A 14,893-nucleotide genomic window follows, 5' to 3' on the forward strand; every position below is an offset into this window, starting at 1 on the left:
TTATGGCTACCACCTTGTCCTAAAAGACCACGACCACCTTGTCCTAAAAGACCACGACCACGGCAGACAAAGAAACAGACTCGTTATTTAGTTTTTTTTTTTTTTTTTTTCATTTTTTTTTCTTTTTTTCATCTCCTCTTTCCGTACAGAGGAAAACAAGATCAAACACAGTCATCTGTGACGAGAAAATGAAAAGTAATACATCAAAAAAGTCACTGCTTCTGCCCCCTTTTGGCCAGGACAGCAGCTCAGACTATGCAGTTCCCTGGCTCACAGAGAGAGAGAGATAGAAAGGGTGAGGGTTGGGGGTTTTTGAGGGGGAGGGTGTCTGTGATCAAGTCTAGAACGAAAAGGGGGGAGTGATAGAGAGGCAGCTGATGGATGGAAGAGATGAAGGGAGTGATAGGATGAGGGAGGGAGCGAGGGGAGGGATGGAGGGAGTGATAGGATGACTCAGGGAGGGAGCAAGGGGAGGGATGGAGGGAGTGATAAGATGACTCAGGGAGGGAGCGAGGGGAGGGATAGAGGGAGTGATAGGATGAGGGAGGGAGCGAGGGGAAGGATAGAGGGAGTGATAGGATGAGGGCGGGAGTGATGGGATGAGGACCGAGTGAGGGGAGGGATGGAGGGAGTGATATGATGATGAGGGAGGGAGCAAGGGGAGGGATGGAGGGAGTGATAGGATGAGGGAGGGTAGGGATGGAGTAAGTGATAGGATGAGGGGAGGGATGGACAAAGTGATAGGATGAGGGATGGAATAAGTGATATGATGAAGGAGGGAGTGAGGGGAGGGATGGAGGGAATGATAGGATGATGGAGGGAGTGATAGGATGAGGGAGGGAGCGAGGGGAGGGATGGAGGAAGTGATATGATGAGGGAGAGGGAGAGAGATAGGGGACGGATGGACAGAGTTTTAAGATGAGGGAGGGAGCGAGGAGACAGACAGAGGAAGTGATATGATGAGGGAGAGAGAAATGGAGGAAAGGTCGAAGAAGGATCGAGGGAGTCCGATTAGTCTGGGAGGGATGGAGATGGGAGAGGGACAAGAGGAGGGAAGAGGATGATGGGGAGGTTGGAGGGAGGAGTTTGGTGGGGGAGGGAAGTGAGGCCCTGGTGAGGACAGGAGATATCAGGGGGGAGGAAGGGGGAGGCGTGTTCTGAGGAAGACTCATAGTACCCACACATTTCACATGTTTCATACACAATATTCACTTTCCTAACCACAGCTTATTCAATCACCGTTACCTTTACTCAACACGTCAGCTTCACTGTCTACGGTACCAATATGGTTGCTTAGCGACAAATTAAATACTAATACTGTAATTTGGGAAATGTTATGCGAAGAGAGGATCGGGGGAAGGTGGTAAAGGAGAGGAGAGCGATGAAAGAGAGAGAGAGAGAGAGATGAAGCTGTGGGAAACCGGGGAGGAAGGAAGAATGAAACGAATGGGAAGACGATATGGAAGGAAGGAGACAAGGAAATGTGTAAAGGAGTGGAGGTGAGGATGGGAGGGATAATATTGGGACACCTAAAAGCAGTATACAAAGTTGGTGGTGTCGGTGGGGATCGTGTTTATGTGTTTGCATGTTTGCTTGTTTGTTTGTTTGATTTGTTCTGGTGAGAGGTCCTCTTCTTCTTCTTCTCTCCTAGGCCTGGATCGCATGGGGGAGATTGAGGTCGTTGCTCTTCAGTGTTGCAAAAAGGACTACGGGGAGTTTCAGCAGTATCACAGGCCTGAGAGGAGAGGAGAGGAGAGACAAGGTAAGGGGAGGGAACGGGGTAGAGAGGAGAGAAGTGGAGATAGGGAGGAGAGACAAGGGAAAGAGAGATGAGAGGAGAAGGAAGGAGAGGAGATAGGGAGGAGAAGGAAGGGGAGAGGAGAGGGACGGAGAGGAGAAGGAAGGAGAGGAGATAGGGAGGAGAGGGAATGAGAGAAGAGGTGGGGAGGAGAGGAGATAGGGACAAGAGACAAGGGAAATAGAGAGGAAGTGGGGAGGGAGATGAGATAGGGAAGAGAGACAAGGGAAAGAGAGAGGAGGTGGGGAGGAAAAGGAAGGAGAGGAGAGGGGGTAGAGAGGAGAAAAGAGGAGATAGGGAGGAGAGACCAGGAAAGAGAGGAGGAGAAGGAATGAGAGGAGATAGGGAGGAGAGGGGAGGTGGAGAGGGAATGAGAGGAGATGAGATAGGGAGGAGAGACAAGAATAGGAGAGGGGAGGTGGAGAGGAGAAGAGGACAGAGAGAGGGGTAGAGGACAGAGGAGAGGAAATGAAGAGAGGAGGGGGCAGAGAGGAGAAAGGGGGTGGGATAGAGAGGAGAGGGCAGAGAGAAGTGATAGAGAAGGGAGGGAAGATAGGAGAAAAGTCAAGGTCATCTTCCAGACAGATCAATTGCAATCAATTAAACAGGACAGGTGATGGTATCACTGCATTAAAGATTCAGTAAGGACAGGACAGTTATAATGTACACCCTTGGTCCACATTTAGACAATGCAGACTGGGGGGAGTTGGCTTTAAAGACAAACATTCACTCTGAAATAGAAGCAGAACAAGCTATATAACTGAATCCTTGAGACGAGTGCTGTTTTCAGATGAACAATGTTTTCAAACCTAATCATCTATAGATGTACGTGGAGTGCTGTTTACATGTACTGTATAGTTAAAGTAGAGATTGAGTACTCTGGGTGGTGTATCACAGTCACACTCTAAGTGATGCAGGTTGACTTTACAACCGCAAATACAGTACATGGGCTGTGTGTGGTTCTTCATCTGAAGGGTTCAAGAGACAAATTTCCCTGATGAATAAAGGATTTCTATTCTATTCTATATTCTATTCATTGTACACCCTTAGAAAAACATTTAGACAAATTAATCTAAGGAGTTGAAGCAAAAAAGAAGAAAAGACTGAAAACAAATTAGCATGTTATTCTTATAAGTCCCCGAACCTTTTTTCACAGATGACCCCAAATGAAGGTTGGAAGATCCCTGTGACCCCATGAGTTAACACATGCAAATATAAATATTTTATGTTGTAGGCTACTTTTTAATATAGGGCACATTCCTGTTTATAGCCAGGCTGTACAACATTCACAGTGGCTTCTGTGTAGTAAAAAAGAAAACGGTTGGCAGTAGCTTCTCATGTCAAACAATCACCATTATGTCATTGAAGCCATTTTGTTTTGATAATGTTGATTAAGAGTTTTTCTTTTTTCAAGGGGCCCCATTTTAACAACAGGGTTCGCACAAGGTCCTTGAAGTGCTTAAAGTGCTTTGATTTTTGACAAAAAAAAGTCAAGGTCTGGAATTCCTTGAAAACAGCAATTCTTTTACAAGGTGCTTAAAAAGTCCTTGAAATTCAAATCACCATTTGCGTTGAAAGTTCATCCATGATACAAAAAATTCTGAATCAAGAAATATAATCTTTTTATTTAAAGTGTAACTAATTGTCAGAAATTGGTTTTAAGCCATAAATATTTGATCAAATTTTTTTTTTTTTTATAAAAACTGCATTTAAAAAGGAATTGTATCTTTTTAAATGCCCTTTTAAAATAAAAATATTGTGCTTGGAAAAGTACTTGAAAGTATTTGATTTAAATGTTGCAATGTCTGTGGGAACCCTGTAATAAGAGCAACTCTTCTCCAAAGCTAGAATTCAGAAAAGCGAGACCTCAATTTACACGTCATCAAAAATACCATTCACAATGAATGACATACTACTGATTTGTTTTTATAGTAGTAATATACTAGATACCAACTAGGCTTGGTGTTGGATCAGGACACACACCTTGAAGATTAGAAACAGAGAGACCCGCACACCAAATAGCTCCCTTGAAAGGACTTCTATTTTCTGCAAGAGTGACGTTTCGAGCAACAGACTTCTGAAGTCTGAGGGAGAGGCTTGTTGCTCGAAAAGTCAGTCTTGCAGAAAATAAAAGCCCTTTCCAGGGAGCTATTTGGTGTGCGGGGGGTCTCTCCGGTTCTGACCAGAACATGTCACCATATGATCCCCAAACGCTCCTGGATACTGTCAGTGTCCACACCTTACATTTGACTGACAGCTGAGCTTCTTCAGACTGGATGGCATCATGCAACGCACACACGCAACCTATGTGTAATCAACACCAAAACCCTGTGCTCTAACTCAAAAATGCTACTAAACCAAGGAACTACTAATATAACTATAAACTAATGTACTGGTAACCCAACGGACAAGGACTGTAAGAACCTGACAGCTCTTTCACTAGGCACAGACCGTGCATGTGTGTTTCTGGGTCTGCCTTTGAAGCTCCCCAGCAGGTAACCAATCAGCACTAATTGGCTAATTGGCAGCCCTCACCTGCCTGCCCTGGTGAAACAGGAGTGACCAGGCCTCTAGTACATAACACCTCCCCCACCAAACTGGTTGCCCAAGAGGCAACCACTACACAACAACCCATAAACAAAACAAAAAACAACTGTGACCCCTTAGTTGTCAGGGCCTCTACCACCACAGCGATAACGGGTACCACAAACACCGGTACTACGATCGTGAGAGGGCGTCTGCTAGCACGTTGTCCCTCCCACGAATGTGGCGAATATCCAAGTTATACGCCTGGAGGAACAAACTCCATCGCATCAAACGATGATTCGAATTCACCATGCTGCGAAGAAAAACCAAAGGGTTATGGTCTGTATACACAACAAGGGGTAAACTGGAGGATCCCACGTAAACATCAAAATGGTTCAAGGCAAGAACCAAAGCGAGCGCCTCCTTCTCTATAGTAGAGTAGTGCAGTTGATGCCTGTCAAACTTTTTAGAAAAGTAGCACACTGGGTGCTCCACCTCTAATGCATCCTCTTGCAGGAGGACGGCTCCAGCACCGAGGTCACTAGCATCCACTGCCAACTTGAATGGCAGTTGAAAATCGGGAGCTGACAGAACGGGAGCGCTAATCAGAATACCCTTGATGCTCTCAAAAGACTGTTGACAAGTCTCAGTCCACACGAAAGGTACCTTAGGACTGAGCAGATTGGTCAAAGGGGCAACAACAGAAGCAAAGTTCCTACAGAAACTCCTATAGTACCCTGCCATACCTAGGAAGCGCTTTAACTCCCGCCTGGTGATGGGAGCAGGGAAGCCCACTATAGCCTCCACCTTAGCTGTAACGGGGCACACATGCCCACGTCCAACCACCTTACCCAGGTAGGTAACCGTGGCCTGTCCAAATTCACATTTCGCAAGGTTAACTGTCAAGTTAGCATCACCCAACCGCTTGAACACTTCGGCCAGATGCTCCACATGTTGTGACCAAGAGGAACTGTGGATAACCAGGTCATCCAGATATGCCTCACAGAACGCTACCCCGCCCAGGACCTTGTTCACTAGCCGCTGAAACGTCGCTGGGGCATTTCGCATGCCAAAGGCCATCACTGTATACTGGCAGAAACTCTCTGGTGTGACAAAAGCGGATATCTCACGTGCTCGCGGAGTAAGCGGAACCTGCCAGTATCCCTTTAGCAAATCCAATTTACTTACAAAGGCTGCTGAACCCACCCGATCGATACAGTCGTCCATCCGAGGCAGAGGGTACGAGTCCGGCTTGGTTACTGTATTAACTTTACGGAAATCAGTACAGAACCGATGAGTGCAGTCTGGTTTATCAACAAGCAGGCAGGGGGAGCTCCACGCACTAGAACTGGGCTCCGCAATGCCATGTCTCAGCATATAGTCTACTTCCTTACTCAAGATCCTTCGTTTTTCCGGATTCACCCTATAGGCATGTTGCTTAATTGGTCCTGCACTACCAACATCAATGTCATGCTCGAGTACATTAGTACGACTAGGGACATCAGAAAACAAACGTGTATGCTGTCTAAGTAGGCGCACCACATCCGTACGCTCAGGAAGTGGTAAGTACGACAGGTGTGAGTCCAAGTCACCTAGTATCTGGGTGTTTGGCAACCGGCCCTGAGAAATCTCCTTCGACACAGAACAGTCGGCTACAATAGGAGATGCAGAAACTGTTAGAACAGCCACAGGCTTGACCCCTGACTGGTCAACCTGAGCCCTATCATTGTACGCCTTCAACATATTGGCGTGACATAATCTACTCTTGCGCCTGCGGTCGGGAGTTTTAATCAAGTAGTCGACCTCACCAACTTTGCGCTCAATGGAGTATGGCCCACTGTATTTAGCCTGTAATGCAGACCCAAGAATAGGCAAGAGAACCAACACCTTGTCTCCCGGTGAGAACACCCTATGTCGGGCCCGCCTATCATACCACACCTTCATTTTTCCTTGGGCTACCTTTAGGTTCTCTTTCGCTAGTTCACATGCTCTACTAAGCTTAAGCCTGAAGTCACACACATAGTCCAACAAATTAGTAGAGGAAGGAGTCTGGTCAGCCAACCACTTTTCCTTCAGCAGTTTCAAAGGACCCCTCACTGTGTGGCCAAACACCAGCTCAGCCGGGCTGAATCCAAGAGACTCCTGGGTTACCTCCCTAGCAGCAAACAGAAGCAAAGGGATTCCATCATCCCAGTCTTTGTCGAACTCCGTACAATATGCCCGCAGCATTGTTTTGATAGTCTGGTGAAATCTCTCCAGCGCCCCCTGGGACTCTGGATGATAGGCAGAGGAAGGGCAATGTTGGATAGACAACTGCTGGAGGACCTGAGCAAAGAGACGGGACATGAAGTTAGACCCTTGATCTGATTGAATGACCTTTGGTAGGCCAAAAGTCGAAAAAAACCTAACCAGAGCTTTGGATATAGCTGGGGCTGTGATCTTGCGTAAAGGAATGGCTTCAGGAAAACGGGTCGCTGCACACATAATAGTCAAAAGGTACTGGTTCCCTGTCTTAGTTCGAGGGAGGGGACCAACACAGTCAATGAGGATCCGCTCAAAAGGTTCCCCAACGGCAGGGATAGGCTGCAGAGGAGCCTGAGGGATCTTCTGGTTTGGTTTACCAACCACCTGACACACATGGCACGAGCGACAATATTGTGCCACATCTGACTTCAAACCAGGCAAACAAAAATGTCTCAGCACACGGTCATAAGTCTCCCTGACCCCCATGTGACCAGCAAGATCATGATCATGTGCTAGATGCAGTATATCAGGACGATACACAGCTGGAACAACAATCTGAAACACACTGCCCCAGTCATCCAGACTGGACAGGTTAGGTGGTGTCCACTTTCTCATGAGCACGTCATTGCTAACAAAGTATCCTTGAGACGTATCTACCATTTCATCCTCTAAAACCGCCTCTTCCAAGAGGGACGACAAGGAGACATCCTTGTTTTGCTCTAGTACCAACTGCTCATGAGACGGTATCACCTTACCAAAACCCTCATCAGGGCCACTTTTCAACTCAACAAAGAACGTGTCACTAAGTGTCATATCACCATCTAAGTTAACAACCTCATGGGTGTCACATTTGACCTTTGACATTGCACGTGTTACCGCACACACAGGAAACACTCCTGGATGCTTCTGTGCGAGCTCATCAGGAACCTCAGAAACTACAGGGACGGGAATTACAACTGGAGTAGCCAGCACTTTGCCACCGGCCAAATCGTTCCCTAGAATGATTGTTACGACCCTGGCTCATGGGTACGCAACCTATGTGTAATCAACACCAAAACCCTGTGCTCTAACTCAAAAATGCTACTAAACCAAGGAACTACTAATATAACTATAAACTAATGTACTGGTAACCCAACGGACAAGGACTGTAAGAACCTGACAGCTCTTTCACTAGGCACAGACCGTGCATGTGTGTTTCTGGGTCTGCCTTTGAAGCTCCCCAGCAGGTAACCAATCAGCACTAATTGGCTAATTGGCAGCCCTCACCTGCCTGCCCTGGTGAAACAGGAGTGACCAGGCCTCTAGTACATAACACCTCCCCCACCAAACTGGTTGCCCAAGAGGCAACCACTACACAACAACCCATAAACAAAACAAAAAACAACTGTGACCCCTTAGTTGTCAGGGCCTCTACCACCACAGCGATAACGGGTACCACAAACACCGGTACTACGATCGTGAGAGGGCGTCTGCTAGCACGTTGTCCCTCCCACGAATGTGGCGAATATCCAAGTTATACGCCTGGAGGAACAAACTCCATCGCATCAAACGATGATTCGAATTCACCATGCTGCGAAGAAAAACCAAAGGGTTATGGTCTGTATACACAACAAGGGGTAAACTGGAGGATCCCACGTAAACATCAAAATGGTTCAAGGCAAGAACCAAAGCGAGCGCCTCCTTCTCTATAGTAGAGTAGTGCAGTTGATGCCTGTCAAACTTTTTAGAAAAGTAGCACACTGGGTGCTCCACCTCTAATGCATCCTCTTGCAGGAGGACGGCTCCAGCACCGAGGTCACTAGCATCCACTGCCAACTTGAATGGCAGTTGAAAATCGGGAGCTGACAGAACGGGAGCGCTAATCAGAATACCCTTGATGCTCTCAAAAGACTGTTGACAAGTCTCAGTCCACACGAAAGGTACCTTAGGACTGAGCAGATTGGTCAAAGGGGCAACAACAGAAGCAAAGTTCCTACAGAAACTCCTATAGTACCCTGCCATACCTAGGAAGCGCTTTAACTCCCGCCTGGTGATGGGAGCAGGGAAGCCCACTATAGCCTCCACCTTAGCTGTAACGGGGCACACATGCCCACATCCAACCACCTTACCCAGGTAGGTAACCGTGGCCTGTCCAAATTCACATTTCGCAAGGTTAACTGTCAAGTTAGCATCACCCAACCGCTTGAACATTTCGGCCAGATGCTCCACATGTTGTGACCAAGAGGAACTGTGGATAACCAGGTCATCCAGATATGCCTCACAGAACGCTACCCCGCCCAGGACCTTGTTCACTAGCCGCTGAAACGTCACTGGGGCATTTCGCATGCCAAAGGCCATCACTGTATACTGGCAGAAACTCTCTGGTGTGACAAAAGCGGATATCTCACGTGCTCGCGGAGTAAGCGGAACCTGCCAGTATCCCTTTAGCAAATCCAATTTACTTACAAAGGCTGCTGAACCCACCCGATCGATACAGTCGTCCATCCGAGGCAGAGGGTACGAGTCCGGCTTGGTTACTGTATTAACTTTACGGAAATCAGTACAGAACCGATGAGTGCAGCCTGGCTTATCAACAAGCAGGCAGGGGGAGCTCCACGCACTAGAACTGGGCTCCGCAATGCCATGTCTCAGCATATAGTCTACTTCCTTACTCAAGATCCTTCGTTTTTCCGGATTCACCCTATAGGCATGTTGCTTAATTGGTCCTGCACTACCGACATCAATGTCATGCTCGAGTACATTAGTACGACTAGGGACATCAGAAAACAAACGTGTATGCTGTCTAAGTAGGCGCACCACATCCGTACGCTCAGGAAGTGGTAAGTACGACAGGTGTGAGTCCAAGTCACCTAGTATCTGGGTGTTTGGCAACCGGCCCTGAGAAATCTCCTTCGACACAGAACAGTCGGCTACAATAGGAGATGCAGAAACTGTTAGAACAGCCACAGGCTTGACCCCTGACTGGTCAATCTGAGCCCTATCATTGTACGCCTTCAACATATTGACGTGACATAATCTACTCTTGCGCCTGCGGTCGGGAGTTTTAATCAAGTAGTCGACCTCACCAACTTTGCGCTCAATGGAGTATGGGCCACTGTATTTAGCCTGTAATGCAGACCCAAGAATAGGCGAGAGAACCAACACCTTGTCTCCCGGTGAGAACACCCTATGTCGGGCCCGCCTATCATACCACACCTTCATTTTTCCTTGGGCTACCTTTAGGTTCTCTTTCGCTAGTTCACATGCTCTACTAAGCTTAAGCCTGAAGTCACACACATAGTCCAACAAATTAGTAGAGGAAGGAGTCTGGTCAGCCAACCACTTTTCCTTCAGCAGTTTCAAAGGACCCCTCACTGTGTGGCCGAACACCAGCTCAGCCGGGCTGAATCCAAGAGACTCCTGGGTTACCTCCCTAGCAGCAAACAGAAGCAAAGGGATTCCATCATCCCAGTCTTTGTCGAACTCCGTACAATATGCCCGCAGCATTGTTTTGATAGTCTGGTGAAATCTCTCCAGCGCCCCCTGGGACTCTGGATGATAGGCAGAGGAAGGGCAATGTTGGATAGACAACTGCTGGAGGACCTGAGCAAAGAGACGGGACATGAAGTTAGACCCTTGATCTGATTGAATGACCTTTGGTAGGCCAAAAGTCGAAAAAAACCTAACCAGAGCTTTGGATATAGCTGGGGCTGTGATCTTGCGTAAAGGAATGGCTTCAGGAAAACGGGTCGCTGCACACATAATAGTCAAAAGGTACTGGTTCCCTGTCTTAGTTCGAGGGAGGGGACCAACACAGTCAATGAGGATCCGCTCAAAAGGTTCCCCAACGGCAGGGATAGGCTGCAGAGGAGCCTGAGGGATCTTCTGGTTTGGTTTACCAACCACCTGACACACATGGCACGAGCGACAATATTGTGCCACATCTGACTTCAAACCAGGCCAACAAAAATGTCTCAGCACACGGTCATAAGTCTTCCTGACCCCCATGTGACCAGCAAGATCATGATCATGTGCTAGATGCAGTATATCAGGACGATACACGGCTGGAACAACAATCTGAAACACACTGCCCCAGTCATCCAGACTGGACAGGTTAGGTGGTGTCCACTTTCTCATGAGCACGTCATTGCTAACAAAGTATCCTTGAGACGTATCTACCATTTCATCCTCTAAAACCGCCTCTTCAAAGAGGGACGACAAGGAGACATCCTTGTTTTGCTCTAGTACCAACTGCTCATGAGACGGTATCACCTTACCAAAACCCTCATCAGGGCCACTTTTCAACTCAACAAAGAACGTGTCACTAAGTGTCATATCACCATCTAAGTTAACAACCTCATGGGTGTCACATTTGACCTTTGACATTGCACGTGTTACCGCACACACAGGAAACACTCCTGGATGCTTCTGTGCGAGCTCATCAGGAACCTCAGAAACTACAGGGACGGGAATTACAACTGGAGTAGCCAGCACTTTGCCACCGGCCAAATCGTTCCCTAGAATGAAGGACACCCCCTTTATGGGAATGTGAGAACACACTCCTACGACAACATTGCCTGATACTAAGGGAGAGTTTAGCGAGACCTCATGCAAAGGAGTATTCACAAAGCCTCCTCCAAAGCCCTGAACAATGGCACCGGAATGCAATGAAGAATCTTCCGAAAATGGCAAAATCCCATCCAGAATGAGAGACTGGAAAGCTCCTGTATCTCTCCATATTGTAATAGCCTGCCTTGATCCTAATTCACCAACCAGTGAAACAAATCCCTCCATCCTAAATGTTGAGGAGCCCTCTAGCTCCCTGTCTGCACCTTTGATACTTCGCACCCCACCCTCTAATGTCGGCATAGGTGTCCTGTCTATGATTTCTACCAGAGCCACAGTTTTTACATTTTTCTGCTTAAGCACAGGGCATCCAGCAACGATATGACCAGGCTCCTTACAGTAAAAACAGATAACCCCCTCTGGGAATGCACTAGCAGAGCCACCTTGCCTAGGAGTCGAAGTAAACCGACCAGCAGACACGGGTGCCGGGAACCGGCTCCCCTGAGAAGGACGCCTACTACCCCTGGACTCCACACGGCCCTCCTCTACAAAGACAGACTTGTGTGTTAACACAAACTCATCAGCCAAGACAGCAGCGTCGGCTATCTTCGATACCTTATGCTCATTTAGATGTGTGGAAACGTTATCAGGAACACACCTCTTAAATTCCTCTAGGAGAACCAACTGTCTGAGCTGCTCCCTTGACTCTGCTTTTTGCGAGGTGCACCACCGGTCAAACAGGTTCTCCTTCTCTTTTCCAAATTCAACATAAGACTGCCCCTCCTGCCTACGATAACCTCTAAAACGCTGACGATAGGCCTCGGGGACCAACTCATAAGCCCTCAATATGGAAGCTTTAACAAGTTCATAATCAGCGCTTTGTTCAAGGGACAGAGCAGTGTAGGCTTCTTGTGCCCTACCAACCAAAACACATTGTAGCAGCAGTGTCCAGGCGGTATCAGGCCACTTCAATGTGGTTGCCACCCTTTCGAAAAGGGGAAAATATCTTTCCACGTCTTTCTCAAAAAATGGTGGCACCATCCTAATATTCCTGCCTACATCAAACCCGGAACGTGACTCTGGATGCAGAGCACCCGCCTGCAAGGCAGCATACTTATATTCAAGCTCCTTCTGTGCACGCTCGTGCTCCAGCAACAGTTGTTTCTCCTTAAACTCACGCTCATGCTCACGCTCCTCTTTCCTCTCTCTCTCCTTAAGCTCACGCTCCTCTTTACTCTCTCTCTCCTTAAGCTCACGCTCCTCTCTCCTCTCCTCACGCTCTCGCTCTAGCTGCCTTTCCTTAAACTCCAACTCCCTAATCCTCCACTCACCCTCTACACCAGGTAATAGCGGAGACGCGCCAGACGATGGAGGCTCCTCCACCCTCTCCTCAAGCACCTGTTCCCTAATGAGCAAAACCCGCAAAGCACCCAAGGCAGATGGTTTCAAACGTTTCTCACTGGGAGTAAGCTCGACCTTGTAGTGCACAGCAAGCTCGAGCAGTTGTTCTTTGGAAAAATTTTCTAATAAGTCATGAGACGGGCGATCAACAAAGTCCCTGATGGAAGCCATTGTCACTGAACTAGACACCCCAAGCTACACACCCAACCTCACAGACACGAAGAACCACTAACGAACCACTGAAGAACAACGAAGAACCACTGAAGAACCATGAATAATGCTAATTGCCAACAATAACAACCAGAATGGAACACGGTGGAAATGTGAGCTCTACGGAGCGCACCTTTCCAGGTTGCACAAACAACCAAATTAAAAAAAAAAAAAAAACACACCCACCCTAAATAGACGTGTCATACACGCAGGGTGTTAGGTGCTACCAGGTATGCTCACCAAACACTTAAACAAACAAAATAAATCCAACAAAATTTTCCAAACAGGTGCGCCTTCTAACCTGATGTGACCACATATGCTTCTACGTCTAAACTGCAGAAAACCCCGGCCTACCACATGTCTACCCTAAGAAACACTAAATCAAGCCCTACCACACTACCTGTGTTTCCTGGCCGCCCTAACCTACCTACCCTTAAACTAATGCCCTGTAGACCTAACTTTCTTCAACCACACCTGCTACCAGTCAAAGATCATATACAATCATTTCATTGACCGCCCCAGGAGTACGTGGTGCACCGGACGCTAACCCACAACCAGAAAATAATGTCCCTATCTACATGTGGTGCCTACTAAACTATATATTTTAACAGCATAAGTAGTCACATCAAATTACAAACAAATACGGCATACTCACCTGTTTGATGAAAATGGCTCAGCCCCCACGTTACACCATGTGTAACGAACACCACCCAAACCATAATATGATGACACCCCGTGCAACACAAAAAAAAAAATCACCAAACAAAGTTCTAGGGGTAAAAGATCCCGGATGAGCGCCCAATTGTTACGACCCTGGCTCATGGGTACGCAACCTATGTGTAATCAACACCAAAACCCTGTGCTCTAACTCAAAAATGCTACTAAACCAAGGAACTACTAATATAACTATAAACTAATGTACTGGTAACCCAACGGACAAGGACTGTAAGAACCTGACAGCTCTTTCACTAGGCACAGACCGTGCATGTGTGTTTCTGGGTCTGCCTTTGAAGCTCCCCAGCAGGTAACCAATCAGCACTAATTGGCTAATTGGCAGCCCTCACCTGCCTGCCCTGGTGAAACAGGAGTGACCAGGCCTCTAGTACATAACAGCTGGTTTGTAGCGTTAGAAAATACTTCATGTACAAAATGTACACACATCTGGACTTTCCAAGACCATAGGAATCAAGGCTGGGGCCAATTACTTTCAAATTAAATGATTTAAAAATAGAAATAGCCTTTTGAATTTGGAAGAAAACCCATCTCCTGATTTGACTGAAGTGAATTTGAAAGTGCTCTGCTCCCAACCTTGACATGAGTAGCGAGTGAAGAGTGTGAGAGAGGTGGAATTTTCCTGGAAGTACAGCAGGGCTTCTGGTGGGGAATAAGAAAGCATGTCTCTCTTTAAATCTAACAGTGGGTCGTGTCTGTGTAGTGGAATTACTTACATGAGTAGGTACAACATTTCATACAAGAACCCCCGCGCACACACACACACAGACGCGCACACACACATGCAAGCAAACGCACACACGCAAGCGCACACACAAGCACACACATACACACACAAGCACACACACAGAATACAATATGAAATGTGAGAGTTGATCAATTATCGATCCAGCTGTCTGCCTCTGTCTGCTTCTCCTGGCCTGCTCCCCTGACTGAGCTGAACACCTTTCTCTCACTTTCTCCCCCCCCCTCCTCTCTCTCTCTCTCTCTCTCTCTCTCTCTCTCTCTCTCTCTCTCTCTCTCTCTCTCTCTCTCTCTCTCTCTCTCTCTCTCTCTCTCTCTCTCTCTCTCTCTCTCTCTCTCTCTCTCTCTCTCACTCTCTCACTCTCTACCTTCCCCTTTCTCCATCTCTCTCCCTTTCTCCCTCTCTCGTCTGTCTTTATCAGATGTGACTCAGCGAGGCCATGCTGCTGTAAGACAGCGTTGGAGCTCAGAGCAGAGAGAGGTTTAGTGTGGTTTTAGTCTACAGGCTCTGTTGGAGCTCAGGGCAGAGAGGGGTTTAGTCTGGTTTTAGTCGACAGGCTCTGTTGGAGCTCAGAGCAGAGAGAGGTTTAGTGTGGTTTTAGTTGACAGGCTCTGTTGGAGCTCAGAGCAGAGAGAGGTTTAGTGTGGTTTTAGTCTACAGGCTCTGTTGGAGCTCAGAGCAGAGAGAGGTTT

This window comes from Notolepis coatsorum, assembly GCF_963971535.1.
Source record: "Notolepis coatsorum genome assembly, chromosome: 18".
In the NCBI taxonomy this organism is placed as follows: Eukaryota; Metazoa; Chordata; class Actinopteri; order Aulopiformes; family Paralepididae; genus Notolepis; species Notolepis coatsorum.